Raw genomic sequence first — 22,777 nt, 5'->3', positions numbered from 1 at the left:
TAGAGCAAAATGGACATCGCCAACAAATTCGGAGTTCTTGAGTATGGTTAGGAGGGCACTCACATTTCTAGCTTGCCCTATCTTATGTTTCCTGGTAAAGTACCTGGGTAAATCCCATAGGTGGAAAATTCCACTTAGGGTTAAGGTTAGATCATCATGAACTCACACAGCAAAATGGACATGGTTAACAAACTAAGAGTGGTTGAGTATGGTTAGGAGGGCACTCAGCTTTCTAAGCTGCTCTATCTATATTTCCTGGTAATATACATTGGAAAATCCCATTGGAGGAAAATTCCACTTAGGTTTACGGTTAGGTTACCATGAACTCATAGAGCAAAATGGACATCGCCAATGAATTTGGAGTCCTTGGGTATGGTTAGGAGGGCACTTACTTTTCTAGGCTTCCGTTTCTTATGTTTCCTGTTAAAATACATGGGAAAATCCCACTGGAGAAAAATTCCACTTAGGGTTTGGTTATAATGAACCCATAGAGCAAAACTGACATCGCCAACGGATTCTGAGTTCTTGGGTATGGTTAGGAGGGCACTTATGTTTCTAAGCTGCCCTACCTATGTTTCCTGGTAAAATACATGGGAAAATCCCATTGGACGAAAATTCCACTTAGGGTTAAGGTTAGGTCACCATGAATGCATAGAGAAAAATGGACATCGCCAATGAATTTGGAGTGCTTGGGTATGGTTAGGAGGGCACTCACGTTTCTAGCCTGCCCTTTCTATGTTTCCTGGTAAAATACATGGTAAAATCCCATGGGTGGAAAATTCCACTTAGGGTTAGGGTTAGGTTACCATGAACTCACACAGCAAAATGGACATCGCAAACAAATTCGGAGTGATTGGGTATGGTTAGGAGGGCACTCCAGTTTCTAAGCTGCCCTATCTATGTTTCCTGGTAAAATACATGGGAAAATCCCATAGGAGGAAAATTCCACTTAGGGTTAGGGTTAGGTTACCATGAACTCATAGAGCAAAATGGACATCACCAATGAATTTGGAGTCCTTGGGTATGGTTAGGAGGGCACTTACTTTTCTAGGCTTCCCTTTCTATGTTTCCTGGTAAAATAAATGTGAAAATCCCATTGGAGGAATATTCCACTTAGGGTTATGATCAGGTCACCATGAACTCATAGAGCAAAATGGACATCGCCAACAAATTCGGAGTGCTTGAGTATGGTTAGGAGGACACTTAGGTTTCTAAGCTGCCCTATGTTTCCTGTTAGGTTACCATGAACTCATAGAGCAAAACTGACATCGCCAACGGATTCTGAGTTCTTGGGTATGGTTAGGAGGGCACTTATGTTTCTAAGCTGCCCTACCTATGTTTCCTGGTAAAATACATGGGAAAATCCCATTGGACGAAAATTCCACTTAGGGTTAAGGTTAGGTCACCATGAATGCATAGAGAAAAATGGACATCGCCAATGAATTTGGAGTGCTTGGGTATGGTTAGGAGGGCACTCACGTTTCTAGCCTGCCCTTTCTATGTTTCCTGGTAAAATACATGGTAAAATCCCATGGGTGGAAAATTCCACTTAGGGTTAGGGTTAGGTTACCATGAACTCACACAGCAAAATGGACATCGCAAACAAATTCGGAGTGATTGGGTATGGTTAGGAGGGCACTCCAGTTTCTAAGCTGCCCTATCTATGTTTCCTGGTAAAATACATGGGAAAATCCCATAGGAGGAAAATTCCACTTAGGGTTAGGGTTAGGTTACCATGAACTCATAGAGCAAAATGGACATCACCAATGAATTTGGAGTCCTTGGGTATGGTTAGGAGGGCACTTACTTTTCTAGGCTTCCCTTTCTATGTTTCCTGGTAAAATAAATGTGAAAATCCCATTGGAGGAATATTCCACTTAGGGTTATGATCAGGTCACCATGAACTCATAGAGCAAAATGGACATCGCCAACAAATTCGGAGTGCTTGAGTATGGTTAGGAGGACACTTAGGTTTCTAAGCTGCCCTATGTTTCCTGTTAGGTTACCATGAACTCATAGAGCAAAATGGACATCGCCAATGAATTTGGAGTCCTTGAGTATGGTTAGGAGGGCACTTACTTTTCTAGGCTTCCGTCTCTATGTTTCCTGATAAAATACATGGGAAAATCCCATAGGAGGAAAATTCCACTTAGGGTTAGGGTTAGGTTACCACGAACTCATAGAGAAAAATCGACATCGCCAACAAATTCAGAGTTCTTGGGTATGGTTAGGAGGGCACTTACTTTTCTATCGTGCCCTATCTATATTTCCTGGTAAAAAACATGGGAAAATCCCACTGGAGTAAAATTCCAGTTAGGGTTAGGTTACCATGAACTCATAGAGCAAAACTGACATCGCCAACGAATTTGGAGTGCTTGGGTATCGTTAGGAGGGCACTTACTTTTCTAAGCTGCCCTACCTATGTTTCCTGGTAAAATACATGGGAAAATCCCATAGGTGGAAAATTCCACTTAGGGTTAGGGTTAGGTCGTCATGAACTCACACAGCAAAATGGACATCGCAAAGAAAGTCAGACTGGTTGGGTATGGTTAGGAGGGCAATTGCTTTTCTAAGCTTCTGTATGTAGATTTCCTGGTAAAATACATGGGAAAATTCCATTGAAGCAAAATTCCACTTAGGGTTAGGGTTAGGTTACCATGAACTTACAGAGCAAAATGGACATCGCCAACAAACTTGGAGTGCTTGGGTATGGTTAGGTTGGCACTCATTTTTTTAGCCTGCCCTATCTATGTTTCCTGGTAAAATACATGGGAAAATCCCATAGAAGGAAAATTCCACTTAGGGTTAGGGTTAGGTCACCATGAACTCATACAGAAAAATAGACATCACCATTTATTTATTTTTGCACATGGTGGCGGAGGCTGAAAGCTAAAAGATTTTATAAAACCCAGCTGAAGGTCTAGGACTGGGGCGGTGGCGTGCATGCTAGCAGAGAGGGCTCTGCGTGCCACCTGTGGCACAGGTGCCATATGTTTGCCACCACAGGTATAGGGTGTTGTGACTCAGGGCCAGCCTGTGGGTCCGACAGCCGGCTCCGATGTATCGGAGGACTCAGATGTGGGGGAGGAGGGAAACGAACCGGCTGATGATGATTTGGAGACTTTGCAAAGTCCTCAGCCGGGAACCTCTGCTCAGCTGTGTGAGCCCGAGAGTGCGGAGGATGATGACCCACAGCTGGCCCTGTTCAAGGACGCCCGACGCAGGAGGCAGTCGAGCAGGGACAAACAAAGAAAGGCTATGGGACTCCTCGGGAGGAGGCACAGGGAGACCACGCCCTGAGCTCTCTATAAAAGGAGTGTTTGGGGAGGGGCTGGTTGCTGAAAGCAACTCTTTTGCTTGAGAGATAAGCTCTTGTGTGTTTACTATTAAATCTTGGCAGAAGCCTTTTAGCCTTGGACGCTTTCCAGTCTCTTCTTTTGAAATAGGGGTTGAGAGAAGAGGGCTGGTTCAGAACAGTTTGCTTTCAGCCACCCACCCCTTATTACTACGATGGAGCAGCTTCTTGCCGAAAATGCCCAGCTCAACCAGCAACTCACCTTGCTGGCCACTCAGGTGGCACAACTGCAGGCTCAGGTACATGCTGCCCCCCCACCCAGGAGGAAATGTCAGATAGCTATGCCGGATAAATTTGCTGGTAATCCAGAACTGTTTCCTGCCTTCCTGGGACAATGCCAGCTTTATATCAGCGTGAGAGCAGCTGATTTCCCCACTGACCGAGATAAGGTGGGATTCGTGTTGAGCCTTCTGTCGGGAGATGCAGCTCGTTGGGGCACGCCTCTGTTGGCACAGCCTAGCCCTTTGTTGGATAACTTTGGGGGTTTTTGTGACCATATGCGCCTCATGTACGAGGACCCGATTAAGGCGCAGACTGCCACCCGACGCCTGAAAGCTTTGAGGCAGGGTCAGCGCCCTCTACAGGCCTATATCAGCGATTTCCGGCTGCTTAGCCAGGATTCCGCCTGGAATGAGGCTGCGCTCGTGGATGCCTTTCAGGATGGCTTGTCAGAGGAGATGTTGGATGAGCTGGCCCGCGTGGACATTCCCTCAGACCTGAATGGGCTGATCCATCTTTGTCTGCGGATCGATGCCCGGCTGCAGCAGCGTAAGAGTCGCCGTGCCACCCCACAGACCCCTGCCGCCCCTGTTGTGCGTGAGCCCCCAGTCCAGAGGGAGGAGCCAATGGAGCTGGGTGCCGCCAGGTCCCGTCTATCGGTGACGGAAATGGACAGACGACGATCGGAGGGGTTGTGTTTTTACTGTGGGGACCCTGGACATTTGGCTGCTTCTTGCCCGAAGAAGCGTCAGCGGGCGTCAGTGACCAAGCCTGCCCCGAGAAAGTCCCCCGCTTTGCTATCGGGAAACGGCCCGAGCCCGATCTAGACGGTGTGAAAGATCGGGCGACCCACAACAACCACACCGAGCGACGCCGTTCCGATGGTGCCTGTGAACCTCCACGGCATTTGATTTTGGAGGCACGACTGATCCTTCCTGGCAAGCCAGAGAGGATTCCGGTCCATGCCTTAATTGACTCTGGGGCTACCACTAACTTTATGGATTCGGCCTTTGTGGCCAAATGGGCTGTTCCCCAGTGTCCAGTGGATCCGCCCATGCTTGTGGAGACCATCGATGGTCGAGTGCTCCTGTCCGGGCCTATCACGGCCGCCACGCAACCCGTGTGTATGGCCATCAGTACCCATGTGGAGGCCATTCAGTTCTATGTCACTTCGGATCTGCACTTTCCCGTGGTCTTGGGACTGGCGTGGCTCCGGGCGCATGATCCACAGATCTATTGGTCTCAGAACTTGGTCACCTTCCCAAGTTTGCAGTGCGTGGACCACACCCGCCATATCTGTGCCGGCCAGGTGGAGGGTTCCCCAGGGGTTTCCTTGCCTCCCGAACTGTCCGACTTTGCTGACGTGTTCAGCGAGTCAGAGGCGGACCAATTACCCCCGCACAGGCCCTACGACTGCTCCATTGACCTAGTCCCTGATGCGCCTCTCCCAGTGGGGCGTTTGTACTCCATGTCGGAGCCCGAGTTGGCTGCATTGCGGGACTTCCTGACGAAGAACTTGGCTCGTGGTTTCATCCGGCCCTCGTCCTCGCCAGTGTCTGCGCCCGTGCTCTTCGTCAAAAAGAAGTCGGGCGAGTTACGGCTTTGCTGTGACTACCGGAAACTCAACGCTATCACGGTGCGTAACCGCTACCCGCTGCCCCTCATCCCCGAGCTCTTGGACCGACTCCGGGAGGCTAAGATCTTCACGAAACTGGACCTGCGTGGAGCTTACAACCTCGTCAGGGTTCGGCCGGGTGATGAGTGGAAGACGGCGTTTGGTACTCGCTATGGACATTTCGAGTACACGGTGATGCCGTTTGGCCTGACCAACGCCCCCGCTGTGTTTCAGCATTTTATGAATGACATCTTTCGGGATCTGTTGGACCAGTTTGTTGTGATTTACCTGGACGACATCCTGATTTACTCCCCGTCGCGTGAAGCGCATCATCAGCATCTCCGTCAGGTCCTGCAGCGCCTCCGGAAACATCGGCTGTTTGCCAAGTTGGAGAAGTGCCAGTTCTACCAGGTGACCATTGATTTCTTGGGTCACCGCATTTCTCCTGAGGGCATCGCCATGGAACCGAGTAAAGTTGAGTCGTTGCAGAGTTGGCAACCCCCGCGTCGCGTGAAGGACGTTCAGCGACTCCTTGGATTTGCCAACTACTATCGGACATTCATCCCTGGCTTTGCTGCCTTGACAGCCCCCCTCACCCGGCTCCTGCAGAAGAAGACTCGGTTCCAGTGGAACACCCCCGAACAACAAGCGTTCCAAGCTTTGAAGGACGCCTTCATGAAGGAGCCCATCTTGAAGCATCCTGACCCGCAACGGCCGTTTGTCGTGGAGGCGGACGCCTCCGACATTGCCATTGGGGCCGTGTTACTCCAGGCAGCGACGCCCAACGGTACCCTTTTCCCTTGCGCGTATCACTCACGGAAATTGAATCCCTCGGAGCGCAACTATACCATCTGGGAGAAGGAGCTGTTGGCCATCAAGGCGGCGTTCGAGGCTTGGAGGCATCATCTGGAGGGGGCGCGGCATCAAATCGAGGTCCGGACGGACCACAAGAATCTGGAAAGCCTGCAGACCGCTCGGAATTTGAACCAACGCCAGATCCGGTGGTCCCTCTTCTTTGCGAGGTTTGACTTCCGGGTGCGGTACATACCAAGCGGGCACAACCAGAGAGCGGATGCTCTGTCCAGGAAGCCCGAGTACACCCGAGTGGAAGACAAGCTTCCGCCCAGGACCGTGATCCCCGTCGAGTCTTTTGCTGCGGTGCGGGAGCCGGTGCATATACGGGCTCGGATCCGGGAGGCGCAGCAGCAGGAGGCGTGGGTGGCTCAGCGGAAGGAAGAGGTGGGGCCAGATTCGCCTTGGTCGGTCACGGATGGACTCCTGTATTATCGTGACCGGCTCTATGTTCCAGGAGGGCCACTCAGGGGACTCGTCCTCAGCCAATGTCATGATAACCCGGCTGCGGGGCATTTTGGCCTGTTCAAGACTCTGAACCTGGTCTCCCGTACATTCTGGTGGCCCCGAGTCCGACACGATGTCCAGTCTTATGTCACCTCCTGCGTCCCATGCAGGCAGGCCAAGTCAGCGACAGGGGCCCCGCCTGGTTTACTGCAGCCTTTGCCAACGCCCAAGAGACCCTGGGGGGCTGTGTCCATGGACTTTCTGACGGATCTACCCCCATCCTCCGGCTTCACGACAGTGTTTGTGGTGGTGGACATGTTGACCAAGATGGCGCACTTCATCCCCTGTCGCGGCTTACCGTCAGCTCGCGCCACTAGTCGCATGTTCATCCAACAGGTGTTCCGGCTGCACGGCCTTCCCGATAGAGTCGTCTCCGATAGGGGGGCCCAGTTTACAGCCCGCTTCTGGCAGGAGTTGATGCGGGCGTTGGACATTAAGGTTTGCCTCTCGTCCGCGCATCATCCTCAGACCGACGGGGGTACCGAGAAGGTCATCGGCATCTTAGAGCAGTATCTGCGCTGCTACGTTAACCTGCAGCAGGACAATTGGGTGGACTATTTGGCCATAGCCGAGTTTGCCTTTAACAACTCGCAGCACACCTCCACGCAGATGACACCGTTCTTGGCCAATGTGGGTTATCACCCCCGGTTTTTCCCCCTTTCTCCCGTGGACTCACCGGAGCCGGCAGCGAACGAATTCATGGCGGAGTTACAGGCGATCCATCGGTTGGTGCGACGGCAGCTGGAGAAGGCCAAGGCCGACTACAAGAGGTTCGCCGATCGGTCGAGAAGGGATACGCCTCCACTATCGGTGGGGGATCGGGTCTGGCTGTCCACCAGGAACCTACCATCCACTCGGCCGGCGAGGAAGCTGGACCACCGATACCTTGGACCGTTCCCCGTCGAGGCCGTCATCAATCCGGTCGCCTATCGTTTAACTCTGCCACGTTCCCTGCGCGTGCACCCCGTCTTCCATCGGTCCTTGTTGGTCCCCGAACAACCGGCTTGTCCACTTCGCCAAGCGGAACCTCCCCCATCAGGACCTCGTGATGGCGACAGCACCCCCGAGTACGAGGTCGCCAGCATCAGGGATTCCCGCTGGCTGAAAGGTCGCTTCCAGTACCTGATCGAGTGGAAAGGGTACGGGCCGGAGGACTTCACATGGGAAGACGCGACCGCCGTTCATGCCCCTGCGTTGGTGACTGCGTTTCACGAACAGTTCCCATCCCGACCGCATCCGGATCGGCAGACCCGGGGGAAGGGCCCTGCGGTGCGGGATAGTGTTGTGACTCAGGGCCAGCCTGTGGGTCCGACAGCCGGCTCCGATGTATCGGAGGACTCAGATGTGGGGGAGGAGGGAAACGAACCGGCTGATGATGATTTGGAGACTTTGCAAAGTCCTCAGCCGGGAACCTCTGCTCAGCTGTGTGAGCCCGAGAGTGCGGAGGATGATGACCCACAGCTGGCCCTGTTCAAGGACGCCCGACGCAGGAGGCAGTCGAGCAGGGACAAACAAAGAAAGGCTATGGGACTCCTCGGGAGGAGGCACAGGGAGACCACGCCCTGAGCTCTCTATAAAAGGAGTGTTTGGGGAGGGGCTGGTTGCTGAAAGCAACTCTTTTGCTTGAGAGATAAGCTCTTGTGTGTTTACTATTAAATCTTGGCAGAAGCCTTTTAGCCTTGGACGCTTTCCAGTCTCTTCTTTTGAAATAGGGGTTGAGAGAAGAGGGCTGGTTCAGAACAGTGGGTTTCCTGCCTGAGTTGGATTAGAAAAGGGGTCCCAACCTGTGGTACTCGTCTGTGGCCTCTTGGTCACCGGGCCGTGTGAAGGGCTATTGTGCACACACCCTCCCCACTCATGCTAGTGCCACCATGCAGGTGCTAGTGGCCCTGTTTGCACATATGTACGGGTGCTAGCAGCCCATTTGTGCATGTGCATGGGCCCCAGTGCCTCCACCACGCCGCTGTGGGTGCACAAAGCCCACTTGTGCATGCGCCTGTTTCCCTGCTCCTCCCTTTCCCTCCAGGCCACCATCCCAGAAAGGTTGGGGAGCTCTTGACTAGAAGACCTCTAAGGTCCCTTCCAACTCATTTATTCTGTTAAGTATGCAGTTTGCCTCTTTAACAATTAACTAGAGAAATGAAGGCATGACTCAATATATTTTAGTCAATTAAAATAGTTGTCAGTCTGTATTCTGGCTGCTTTATCTTTGGATAAAGAGTTGGAGTATATGTTATATTTCACTTCCAGGTATTCCTAATAGAATATGATTTTCTGTTCTTTGTTCCTCCTTCAGGTTCTGTTCTACTCATCCTAGGCAGATTGTAACTCTACTGGCTGATCTACTGGATCACTCCCCTGGTACAGGATCAATCACAGTATATTTCTATTTCAGAAGAATAAAATTAAGAAACATTTTGCTTCATTGTCTCCAAGGAAAGTGTTGTCTGCAGTATAACTATAGGACTGAATCCCTTAGTCAATCTAGTTCTAATGCCCAGGTAAGTTATTTTCCTCTCCATCTTTTCTAATTCTGTGATATCGCCTTAGCATTTTTTTAGATTCTCTCAGCATTAACACGAGAGTCTTTATTGGGCTAGCTAGATTCAATGGAAGAGAGCACGCACCCTTGCCTTTCCTGCTACTAAAACAAGGGAATCAATTGAGTATCACAGTGCAACCTTATGACTGTTTTCCAGTGAACCGTTTTGATTTGATTAAAAGCTGTTTAGAGAAAGCATGTGATAATACCTTCTCCTTGTCCTGCCTTCTTCTTGCATGCTGACGAAGCAACAGATTTTCAGTTCCTAATTCACCATGTTATTTTTCATAGCTCTGGGGAAATCCATAACACAATATATTTCTCCCCACCACCACCACCCTTCCCCACAATCTGGCATGAATGATCAGAACTGGGCTGAACTTTATTATTATTTTTTTTTAACAAAATGCAGGAATTTGTAAATTTCTTCTTCCTGACTTTTCCCAAAGCCCAACGTGTGGTTTCATCAGTTTTCTACTGTAATAAATAGTTTGCATACAGTATTGCTTAATTTGGGAATCTGGTTTGAGTTTGAGTTGTATTTTTGCAGTGCCTGTTCATTATACAACACTGACACGTTATTGTAAGTATGCCATCTTTCCCATTGTTTATATTCAAGGGCTGAGGCTATCATGATTTATTTATGTTTTAATTAAAATTTGGTGAGCAGACCAGTGGATATATATTTTTTTTTAGCCTGCTATTTCTAATTTGTAGCCTTGAGGAAAAAAATCAATAACCTTTCTACCATTTATATTTTTATAGTTACCTCAGGCATTTACAATGCAGACCTGCCATTCACCTGCATTCTGACATAGATGCTAGATGTGCATTGGATATAAATCTTAATAGAGGCAAGGCAGCTGTATATTTCTGGGGCGCTTATATTCAGTTTGAATAAAGAGAGCGATGTTACACTTCCATCCTCTTGTCAAGATGCTTGACTAAAATTAATATAGCAAGTAAATTGATGTACTGTAAGTTTTATAACACCTGACTGAATCCTTAACAGATGCTTAGAAGTTTAATAATTTAAACTCACTGGTTCCCTAACACCCGCCTCTGGTGACAATTGGTGTGCATAAATTAACAGGGTCCCAGGAAAAGCATAATGCTGTGATTGTATTGAAAAAGAACTTGCATTTCCTACAGCGCAGAGACATCAATTATAGGTACAAATGGGTGGTGTCAATATATTTAATTGTATGCACAGTTTAAGTAACCATTTCATTAAACTCCCCTTTTTAAAAAAAACACGAAACAAGATTGAGAAATTTACATAAACGTTCTGAGATTTATACAGTTTGAAAGCAAAATGTAATCCAAAGTATTTGCAAGACAAAAGTGTCTTGAATACGAAGCCCATGATTTAATATTCTTAAGATCAGTTTCTGAAATTCTTTAAAAAATAAAAGCTTATCAAATTCAACTTCAGAATAGAGCTGGAAGGGGCCTTGGAAGTCTTCTAGTCCAGAGCTTTTCAACTTTTTCACCCATTGTACCACTTTTAGGATATGGCAACATCCGAGTACCACCAGTCACCTAGCAAGGTGTCAAAAACTTGATGACCAAAAAAAAAAAGGGATGAAGTACAGTTCGACTTACAACAGTTCACTTAGTGACTGTTTGAAGTTACAATGGCACTGAAAAAAGTGCCCCCCAAGCCACAGCTGAGTAGGACACCTGCCTGCCTGCCTGGCGGCACTCTTCTTCCTGTTCAAGATTTTCAATGTTGTGAGCATTTCTGTTGAGGATTGGCAGCGGGGGTGGGGTGGGGGTGTTTGGTTTTTATTCCCTCCCCCCATGTGCTGGGTGGTTGCAGCAGGTTTTGGTCACTTCACATGATCCTGGGACACTGTGACCATCATAAATATGAATCAGTTGCCAAGCATCTGAACGTAAATCACAAGACCCTGGAGATGCTGCAACATTCCAGCTGATCGGCGCTTCTTCTGGGCTCAAAAGAAGCACCAGGATCAGCGCTGAGCTCCAGCTGGATCCTGGTGCTGATCCTGGCACTTCCACTGAGCCCTGACAGCCCTGCAGCTCCAGCCATCTCTCACTCAGGCTTGTGCGGTGCTGCCACCGGTTCAGCTCATTCCCCTCCCCCACTACCACTTCTCTAGGATGGTCGTGTACCACCTGCCGGGTGGCAATGTACCACAGGTGGTACCCGTACCACTGGTTGAAAAGCCCTGTTCTAGTCCAGCCCCTTGGTCAAGCAGGATACCCTTTACTATTTCAGACAAGTAGCTGTCCAGTCTCTTCTTAAAAACCTCCAGTGATGAAGGACCCACAACTTCTGAAGGCAAAGCTGTTCCACTGGTTAATTGTCCTCACTGTTTGGAAGTTTCTCCTTAATTCCAAGTTGCTTCTCTCCTTGATTAGTTTCCATCCAATTATCAATTTATTTTATGACATTCTTTAACGATTGAAAGCTTCTCAATAAACTAAAGCACATATATAAGATGGCCCTCCTTCTTCTTTCCATCTCCTGGTCTATTGATATCTATCTTTATATACAAGCTGGCAATTTATTTGAACAAGCCGGCCTGGTCTTATGGGTTTGGGTTTTATTATTGCTTTTAATGTATTGTAATTTATTGTTGTATTGCATTGGGCATTATGTTTAATCTTTTCTTAATTTTTGTATCTTTGTATTTTAGTATTTATTGCCCTGTTCACCGCCCTGAGTCCTTCGGGAGAAGGGCGGTATACAAATTAAATTAAATATATAAATAAAATAAATAAATTTAGACCCTTTATTTTCTTCTTTTTCTTTCTCCATTGTCCTTCTTTCTCTCTCCCCATTCCCCTCTCTAATGCCCATAAGTCATACAATCCTCACGTCTACTTAACCCACAATATTGTATCATACAAAAGAGCCTGTAGAGAGTATAGATATTGAACGTCTTTCCTCTCTTCCCTAAAAAAAAATGCTGTCTCATTGTTAGCACCTGGGGATTGTTCATTGTGCAAATGGTGTTTGTCCCCTGGATGGGGATAAATTTCCAGTGATTGCTGTTTTCCCTCCATTGCTACTATGTCTTTAGCTGTCCTCTGACTGCTTGAGATGTGTGAAGACACCGAGATATAGAAGCAATGTGTATGGGAAACAGTGGGCCATCTCATGCCAGCGCAAGGGGCAGTGTGGATATGCCTGTTGTGTTGTTTCTTAATAAAATGAGCGCCCTTTCTGTGGGCATGCATAAGTCCAATTCATGCAAGAACGGAGTGTGTTTAATATTTTTTAGTTAAAAGATCTCATTTGCATAATTATACTTGCTGGAGGGTCTCTGCTCTCTTCTTGGAGTCTTTTTTCTTTTGCATGTTGACACTTAAAGTAAGCTTATGCTATAGCAATAAGAAGACCTCTGAAACTGGACCAGACCCAGACATTATGCTGCCTGTTGCAAAGATCTACTGAACTAGGAGGTGAATCTTACTCAACACATGCAATGCATCCAAGTCCTTAGGAAGCATAAGACAGGCTATTGATGCACTCATTTTGGTGCCCTAACACTTGAACACTGCCTAATTATTGGTCTGCCTGATGCTTATTGCCTACTTAAGCAAATGGTTTAATGCCAGCCATACTGCTAATCATCTGCCTAAGCAAACAAGAGTCTGCCACACTCAACATCTCAGATAAATAGAAGGCTGGAAATTCACTAAATAATTAAAGTGCTTTAAAGTGTAGACTCATCTGATAATGAGAAAAGCTCAGACTAAGATGTGATGGAAATTAATGTCCAGGCCATTTTAAGGTTCCTTTCCCTTCAGTCAGCAGTCATTCAGGCTGCCTTTGGCTTCTTCTACTAACAGTGTAGTCAAATCACTCTCCCACCAAACTTTAAAACTTCAGAAATTGAAATAATGTTGCCTCAAAGAGAAGGATTAGCACTGTTTCACCAATTTCCAAAATTTTCAGCAAGTACACTCCATCATCTAAAGCAATGTTTCTCAACCTTGGCAACTTGAAGATGTGTGGACTTCAACTCCCAGAATTCCCCAGCCATCTGTGTTGGCTGTGGAATTCTGGGAGTTGAAGAGCACACATCTTCAATTTGCCAAGGTTGAGAAACACTTGTCTAAAGTATGTTTATGTTTTTCAATATGAAATATACCGGATTTCCATCCACCAATGAGTGGTGAGTGTTTTTGATTGTGCAGATTTTTCTGGCTCAAACTTTCATCAATCTCTGGCAGTTTGGTCAATGCCCAAAATGATAGAAATTATAGTCCAATAATATCTGCAGGAAACACAGTTCCCCATTCTTATCTTAGTGTTTGCACATTTTGATCAACTCACACTAAAATGGTCAATTACATACAGATTAGGAAAAGAAACCCTCATGCTTCTTCTAGTTGATTCTGGAAAAGATATTTAGATATATCTAGTTCATAATCATAGAATCATTTACTGTAAGGCTTGAAATGGATTTGGAACATCATCTCAACAACCATCTACCAAGTGATGGTGAATTGATGACACATCTGACAAATATGACACATCACAACAGTTTGGATGATATGCCAGGATTAACCAACATTCCACAACTATTATTGAAAGCATGCCCCATTCTCACACAATTTTTGGATGGTGTAGAGGCTACCTGAGAATGAAGCAAGCTCTTGGGTGGTGTTCTCAGGTAGCCTCCAGAGCCCCTGAAAAGTGTGTGAGAATGGAGTATGCTTTTGTGTGGGTTTGGGAGGCTTCAGAGGCTGCAGAAGAGCATTTTCCAAGGCTGTTTCAAAGGCCCAGAGTTGTCTCAAGCAAGCCACAGTCAACAAAAGGCAACACCCACCTGGAGATTAGTGGCGTGTGGCAGATCCTGGAGATCACACACGAGTGATTGGACTGTATATTTTTTAAACAAATGAATAACTAAAGAATTGTTTCTCTTTTGTTTATGTGACACATTAAGTTAGGCATTTTCTAAATTTTTAACATGCTGAAAGACTTACCATCACTAGCCTTGTGCACTACATCCTGATTAGGTCCCTGACAGGTGAAGAAAAATTTTACATTGTTAGAACAGTACTCACTATTAGGATTTTTTTTCCTGATGTCCACCCAAATTCTTGAATTTAAGGCCGTCCTTGTCCTCTCTTCTAAAACAATTTTGAACAAGTCCGTCCTACCCCCACTAACACTGACAGGGCAAGATGCTAGAATATAAACCGAGAGCAAACTCCACTCCTTATTAGGACTGATGATGTTACCTAGTTTGGGTAATGAAATGTCTACAAGAGAATACCTCTTGTGTCTCATCTTACAAATGCCAGATCTTCAGGGGCTTGAAGATAGCTGTCATGTCTACCTATGCAGGTAGTCCTTTACTAATGAACAGTCACTTAGCAACCATTACTAAGTTATGATTGACCACCAAAAGCTACATATCCAGTTTAGAGTTCTGATGGTTGCACAAACACAGTCACATGACTGCATTTTGGCTGCTTGGCAACCAGCTAACCTTTGTAGCTGGTTGCAGCGTTCTGCAGTCATGTAACCATGATTTGTTTGTCAGTTCCTAGCCATTTTGGACCATAGTGTTTGTTTAACCACCAAAGTTTTTGCTTAATGACTGCAACTTTTGATTAATGACTGCAGTTTTCACTTATTGATCACCACAAAAAATCATAAAATTGGCTCTGGTCATGTGGGTGCCTTGACTTATGACTATCATATCTTATGATAGAAATTCCAGTCCACATTGCAATTTAAGTCAAGAACTACCTCTAGTCTTTTTTTCTTCTCCAAGCTCTCATACCTAGTATTTCCAACTGTTCATCAATCATTCCAAGATCTTTATCATCTTGATTTTATTGGAGTTTATAAAAGTTGTTCCTAAAATATGATGTCATATTGCAGATGTTTCTGATCAGTGTAGAATAGAGAGTAACAATTACTTTTTTTTCAATTTGACACTCTAATTTGGTTGATGTAACCTATGATCCCATTTGCTCTTTGCATCTGCAAAAAACACATTCAGGTTTTTACCCATCAAGATCCGCCACAACTTTTTCTCAACTTTTGTGTTTTTGTTTTACATTTGTTAACGGCTGCTGACTGAAAAAACTCATCGCTTTCACACATTTGTATTGCAAAGTTTATTCAAATCATAACTCTGCTTTAATGATGGCCCCGTGGAGTAAAAAGTTAAGAACAAAAGTAAAGCTTGAGATAGTCTTTGATAAACACATTTTCCCTTAAAATCAAACAGCTGGACTAATTTTTTTTAAAGATTCAGTGTAAAAGTGAAGTAAAAACGATGCATATTTTAGATCAAATAACCATTCCCAAACCCGTATTCTGCCCAAAATGCTATTCCCAGTGTTCAGCATATCATATATAACTCTGACAAATTATTCTCTCTCTTCTTTCTTTTCTTGTATGCTTTCTTTCTGTGAATATCAAGAAGCCATAATACCTATGCAGCTTCTACATGAATATAACTCTTGCTATTTTTTTAGATCTGGTAGTGGAAAATCTTATTCCAATGATACGGTTTGCTGTGACTGACTGGTTGATCGAGAGAACGTGGATTTCTATGCCTGTAGTACCTTATATTTTTTATCCATCTGTCTCACATCCACTCAAAAGTTGTTTTATGTGTGCTAAATTTCAGCCCAGAGAAAGATATAAATCAACTCAATGGCTAATAGTAGTGCCAGCTCACAGTGGTAGAGCTTGGCAATTTTAAACCTAAAATTTAATGGCCTTGATGGGGGTGGGGGTGGGGGGCAGGAGTGTCAAATAGCCAAATGGGCTTCGTTTCTGATCTTCACTCTTTTTCCTCCACCATGTTTGAGTTCTGCTTGGTTTGATATAACTAAACATGCTGCTTTCTGATTGGCCAGATTCTATTGGCCATCCCATGCTGTAAAATATTTAAAGTAATAAAGGAAACCCTGGTGACCTTCAGCCTTAAGGAACCTGATTAGGTGTCAAAACATAATGCTTGAATGGTTTGCTTCTTATGGGGATGTCTGTGAAGAAGGAGGGGGGGATTGTCATTAAAGCTTTGATTGTGATGGTGGCTGCCATCTTAATTTCTGTGAACACCCACTATGCACAAATGCCCTTATTTTCTTCACATCAACCACCACTCCTGGACAACCAGGTTGCAAAGAACCTGTTAGCATATCTATTCTTGAATCAGGATTAAAATTCAGAACAAATCTGTCAAGAGACATGGCATAGTGCATTAGTAGGTCCAACGCTATCTTCTAAAAATGAAAGTACATTTTTTTGTGTATAAAGTTTTTTATTGGTATTTTTCCCCCCTCTACATACATATGTTAGTTTTTCAAACAACATGCGAGCTGGGTTCATAACACGCTGATACATATACAAATTCTACTCTTTGGTTCTCTGTTCCAACCATTTATAAAATAAATTCCAGCTTTTGTAGTGTTCTGTTTCTTCTTTGTCTTTTAGTCTCATAGTTAATCTGTCCATCTCCGTGCATTCCAATATCTTCTTTATTACCTCTTCTTCTGACGATACTTGTTCATTTTTCCAGCATTGCGCATAACTTATTCTTGCTGCAGTTACAATATGTAGTACTTAGTTCTTGACTTACAATGACAAATGAGCACAAAATTTCTGTGGCTAAGCAAGACAGTTGTTAACTGAATTTTGCCCCGTTTCTTTCTCGCCCCAATTGTTAAGTGAATCACTTCAGTTAAGTTAGTAACATGGTTGTTGAGTGAATCTGGGCTTCCCCATTGACTTTGCTGGTCAGAAGGTCACAAAAGGTGATCACACAACCCCAAGACACTACTACAGTCATAAATATGAACCGGTGGTCAAGCATATGAATTTTAATCACGTGACCACAGGAATGCTGCACTGGTCCTAAGTGTGAAAAACGGTTTCAGTGCCATTGTGTAACTTCAAATGACCACTAGATAAAAGGTTATAAGTTGGGGATAACCCATAGTTTTTAAGGAAACCTACATAGAAGTGGATAAGAAAATGCCTGGGAAGGAGGGGAAATCAAGTAAATTCTTATAACAAAAACCCAGTTTAAGAAAACAGAATAAATCACGTGGAGGGTGCACGACTGAATAAGCTTGGCCAGTTTTCAATAATGCAAGCAGTGATTAAAGAAGCCTGCCTGAGATTGGGAACACTTTGAGCAAAGACTATGGCAAAAGCTTACTTAATTGAGGCATTAGAAATTGAAGGAAATTGAAGGAGCCTAACAAAAGAAGCGTCTAGTCATGCTGGCCACATGACCACGGAGACGTCCTCGGACAAGCACTGGCTCTTCAGCTTTGAAACGGAGATGAGCACCGGCCCCTAGAGTCGGAAACGACTAGCACGCATGTGCGGGGGAACCTTTACCTTTACCTTAACAAAAGAAGCACCAGGGAAGGAAATGATTGGTGATGCTTGAGGGCTCGTTTCCCCATTGACTTCGCTTGTGGGAAGCCAGCTAGGAAATGCTTGCAAATGGCAACCTGTAAATACACGACAGTTGCCAAGCGCCCAAATCGTGATCGCGTTGATCATGGGGATGCTGCAACAGTTGCTAAGGGCAAGGGCCAGCCATAAGTCACTTTTTTCAGCCTCATTACAAATGCTTGTAAGTCAAAAACTACCCCTTGGACCATTTGGAGGCAGTTTGATGAGGCTAGTCATAAAGCATAAAGCTAGTCATAAAGGCCTGCTATGTTGCTGGATGTAACAGAGAGAAGGAATAAACTTGAGGGACAGGAGGAGGAATCACAGCCAAGGCAATGGTCAGATAAAAAAAAGTCAGTACGGGGCAGAGATGTAATTTGAGAAAGCACCTCAGACATGATCCTCCTTAGTTTTCATAAAGATAAAGGGTGTGTGTATATGCATTCATACTTCCAGGTTTCTGTTACTATAATTTAATAATTAAAGTAGTATTAGCTTGTGTCTCACTAAATGTCTATTATGGAGATTCTCAATTATCCAGGTCATGGTTGTCCCAAAGGTGCTTTTTGGGGAGGCAACTGGACTTTCTTGGTTTTTTCTGAAGACATTTCACTTCTCATCCAAGAAGCTTCTTCAGCTCTGACTGGATGGTGGGGAATGGAAGGATTTATGTTCCTTGCAGACAGCTGGTAATTTGCATTCTTTTACAGCAGGGGTCTTCAAACTTGGCCCTTTTATGACTTGTGGACTTCAACTCCCAGAATTCCTCAGCCAGGCACACTGGCTGAGGAATTCTGGGAGTTGAAGTCCACAAGTCATAAAAGGGCCAAGTTTGAAGACCCCTGTTTTAGAGAGTCATTGGGGCCATTTGGAGGTTTGTCTGTGTCCTCAGGGTCACCTGAGTAGCGCAAATGTGTGTGGAGCCTTCTGTCTACAGGATGTTTCCTGTAATCTGCAATGTTTTCTGGAAATCCGTTGATAATCCCACACCACTCAAAGGGGGTTCATCCCAAAGTGCATAGGGTAAATCCTTCCATTCCCCACCACCCAGTCAGAGCTGAAGAAGCTTCTTGGATGAGAAGTGAAACGTCTTCAAAGAAGAACAAGAAAGTCCAGTTGCCTCCTGAAAAAAAGCACCTTTGGGATAGCTTGTGTCTCTTTGATTTCCAAGTTTGGAGGGCTCACCCTGCCTCCTTTTTTCCTCACATTCTCTGCTACCCTCCCAAACACATCTAAAATAACTTAACATCCAAATGGAATAAGAGCATTCAACTGAGATCTATTATTTAAGACTTAAATAATAAGATAGTCTTATTTGTTGTCCTCGTCCTGGTCTTAAATCATTTTGAAAGAGACATTGCAGCAGAGCAAATTATATTAGGGGGGCCTTTGCCCAGGTCCGCCTGGTGCGCCAGTTGCGGCCCTATCTAGACCGGGATGTCTTACGTATGGTCACTCATGCGCTCGTGACCTCTCGTCTTGACTACTGCAATGCTCTCTACATGGGGCTACCCTTGAAGACCACTCGGAGGCTCCAACTGGTACAGAATGCAGCCGCGAGAGTTGTGTTGGGAGTTTCCCGTCACTCCCATGTCACACCTTTGCTCTGCGAGCTGCATTGGCTTCCAGTTGTCTTCCGGGTGAGGTTCAAGGTGTTAGTAATGACCTACAAAACCCTACATGGCATGGGTCCGGAATACCTTGGGGAGCACCTGCGGCCGGCATCAACTTCCCTCCGCCCAGTACGCTCCCACAGAGAGGGCCTCCTCAGGGTGCCACTGGTCAAAGAATGCCAACTGGTGGCCCCCAGGGGGAGGGCGTTCTCTGTGGGCGTGCCGGATTTATGGAACCATCTTCCGGTCGAGCTCCGGATGGCGCCTGATCTCCGCTCCTTCCGGCGCGATCTTAAAACCCACCTTTTTGAACAAGCTGGCCTGGCCTGATGGGATGGGGTCGGGTTTATAAATTGGTCTTAACTTTTAATCTGTACTAATTTATTACGGGCATTGCTGTTTAATCACTTTTAATAATTTTTAATTTTTGTATCTTGTTTTTATTATGTATTGCCCTGTTCACCGCCCTGAGTCCTTTGGGAGAAGGGCGGTATACAAATTAAATTAATAATACAGCTAATCCTTGACTTACGACAGTTCATTTAGTGACCGTGCAAAGTCACAACGGTGCTGAAAAAGTTATTTATGACCATTTTTCACACTTACAATGATTGCAGCATCTCCATGGTCATGTGATCAAAATTTGAACACTTGGCAATTGACTCATATTTATGACGGTTGCAGTGTCCTGGGGTCATGTGTGATCAGCTTTTGCTACCTTCTGACAAGCAAAGTCAGTGGGGAGGCCAGGTTTATGCAACAACTGTGTTACTAACTTAAGAGCTTCAGTGATTCACTTAACAACTGTGGCAAGGAAGGTCGTAAAAAGGGGCAAAATTCACTCAACAAAATTTTCACCTAGCAACAGAAACGTTGGGCACAATTGTGGCCATAAGTTGAGGATTACTTGTATTCCCTTCCCGAACTTATGTTGGACATCAAATCTAATCATTTTATGAATCCCATTAACATTGCAGATTTGAAAATGGAAAGGAAAAGATAGTCTTCACAGAATTACAGATACAACAAATGAAACATTCAGAATTTCTTTCTTTTTTCTTTCTTTTTCTTTCTTTCTTTCTTTCTTTCTTTCTTTCTTTCTTTCTTTCTCTCTCTCTCTCTCTCTCTCTCTTTCTTTCTTTCTTTCTTTCTTTCTTTCTTTCTTTCTTTCTTTCTTTCTTTCTTTCTTTCTTTCTTTCTTAATAAAGAAGCCCCTTTTTACTCAAGACCACAACTAGAGACTTTCTGCTCTACTGGGAAACAGCAGCTGATTCTGAATATTATCTGTAGCCTTTCTTATCTTAAGACCATTTCCTCCCCCCCCCAAAAAATAAGTTTATGTGTCTGTCTATATATTTATATATATTTTATTTACCAGTTAATTGCAATAATACCGTTGCTAACAATTATCATTGCTTTCTATATTCATAAAATAATGAATGAGAAGCAACTGGGCTAAAGCAGTGTTTGCTCCTAAAAAACGTGGGCTCCCAACCCAAAAATGCATCCATATAATGAGACAGACTGAAACTCCAACGCAGGCTGTTTTTAAAGAGGGCGAAGAGAATGTGGAAAAATGCTTGCCAGGATAAAATTAAAATATATATTTTAAAAAATGAGGAGGGATACATTAACGAATAAAATAAAGATCTGAAGGACATCTTGCATATTTTGATTCAACTAACAAGGAAGGAGGATGCCCGTTGAAGAACATCTGGCTGATGAAGATAGGCAGGTATACTCTTCCACATGGGAAGGTACAAAGGCTACAATCAGTTCTCAGGGTGTTTGGAATGCATTTTATCTAAGAAAAGATAGAGCGTCTGCCAATTAAAGTTGATTTGGGAGCCAGGTAACAGAAAAGGAAAGAGCATTTTGGAAATACTTGGCCTTTACACACAGATCTGTGCAGTTAATCTTCAATTGAGTGGCTGTGGCTTTGAACCACTGATTAATCAATCCTTCCTTTCTGCCTTGTGAAGATGCCAGCGCCATCACTCAGAGCCAAATGTCACCCAGTGAGGTCTTCCCCTTCAAGTCCATTTGAAATCCTAAAGAAATTCTTGACATCCAGGATCATGAAACCTTGATGGTATGGAGAAACCCTGTTTAAAACGGTTCTGGGTACTTATGAAGAGTTTGCCATCTAAGCTAGCTTTTGATGCTTTCCTTTGCCACTTCACTTTAAATCGGAAAGGAGCCAGAAAAACTAACATTTGCAGAGTAATCCATTATTGTCATTTCAGGAACTGTGGAAGTTTTTGATGCGTGCCTAGCTGTTACTTGAATTCTTGGCTTCCTTCATGTAGATGGTTGCTTTAACTCCAGAGATGTGAATTACTCCTTGGTTTGTGAAGCATAAATTAAAGACGAGAAAGAAGCAAGACTTTTTTTCCCCCTATAGAATAATCTAAATCAGAATTTCATGTAAATCAGAGTGATATCTATATAACTCCATTGTTTTTTTTAAAAAAAAAAACCCAAAGAAAAGCTGAAAAAGCATTTGGCAACGAAAGCCTCCTTGGCAGAATTTTGGGAACATCATTTTTTCACATACAGTTCTTAAAAAATATATCTCCATTTATTTCCTGAAGCATGAGAACATGCCAGTGATGAATGTGGAAGATAGTTCTAACGAAACTGATATCCTGAGTTTTTGATATACACTTTAATAAATTAAAACAAACCGAACTGCACTATACTGATATTGCAGTGCAAGCTAGATTCTATGCTCCACTTTTTCCCAGTATAGCTTACGTTATCTTATGTAAATGTGTATTAATTAAAGCACTTTAACAATGTAGAATATTGACCTAATCGGCTATAATGGCTCTTGTGGAGCAATTACTATCTATCACAAAAGAACTACATTTAAAGATTATTTTTCTGGACTGTGCATTATTGGTTTGATGGAGCTTCACTGTTTCTGCAGAGCTGTTACTGCCTATTCTGTAGATAATTCTGGTTTCCTGACACACTTAGATCCCTGATTGAAATTCCTTTGATCTGTTGTGGCATTTTATTTCCTCAAGGGCAATATTTCAGTACTGTCCTCTAGTAGCTTTATAGCGATGTGCATGCATTCACAAGTGTGCTGTGATGAACTTAATATAACCACTTTTACACATGCACAGTGTGTTAGGCCAAAGTGCAACAGTAAAATATCATTAGCAGAATCAGTGGGGTCTATTAAACTGTTATATTCTGATGTAGATCAACAGCATGAGCTAAATTTCTTGATATTCAAAACCTGTAAGGAGAACACCTTAATTGTTACGGATTTATCTCAATTCAACTTTCCCAGTCTAACCTCTTTTAATCATAACCCAACTGGCTAAATTGCCTTGTGGTATGGAAACTCAGAACTATTTAGAAGGTCAGGTGATTCTATAAATAAAGCATCTACTGAGATTTTTGCATTATAAATGGAAGTAAGGTCATCATTGGTCCAAATTACCTGTCTCTCCTAAGACACCAGCTCAAATCTACATAAATAAGAAAACTTTCAAACATTTGCCTAGAAAACAATTTCACATGCCCACTGAATACCAAAGGTCTTCTTGAGCAAGCAATTAATCAAATTAATCAATTTTTTGCTATTTTATTTAGAATGCTTATTAGTTTACCTTTGTTTTAGTTTTCCTCTTTCTTTAGTTAA

At 44.3% G+C, this 22,777-nt stretch overlaps 1 protein-coding gene across 6 annotated transcripts in view; it reads left to right on the top strand.

The window, feature by feature from the left end:
* The window catches only part of TM2D1 (TM2 domain containing 1), a 61,415-nt gene extending 39,331 nt beyond the window's left edge, over window positions 1-22,084 (top strand). For 3 of the 6 annotated variants that reach the window (XR_014492034.1, XR_014492035.1, XM_083358862.1), the window contains one exon: window positions 8,845-11,827. The gene's annotated coding sequence lies outside the window, so the exon portion shown is untranslated. Of the gene's footprint in view, window positions 1-8,844; window positions 11,828-21,365 lie in introns of those variants that run through there. The other 3 variants (XR_014492033.1, XR_014492032.1, XR_014492036.1) reach the window with 3 other exon arrangements.
* Window positions 22,085-22,777: the final 693 nt, after the last annotated feature.

Source organism: Vipera ursinii, assembly GCF_947247035.1.
Source record: "Vipera ursinii genome assembly, chromosome: 3".
Lineage (NCBI taxonomy): Eukaryota > Metazoa > Chordata > Lepidosauria > Squamata > Viperidae > Vipera > Vipera ursinii.
The sequence above is the reverse complement of the archived record's forward strand: the minus strand, read 5'-3'. Positions and strand labels throughout refer to the sequence as shown.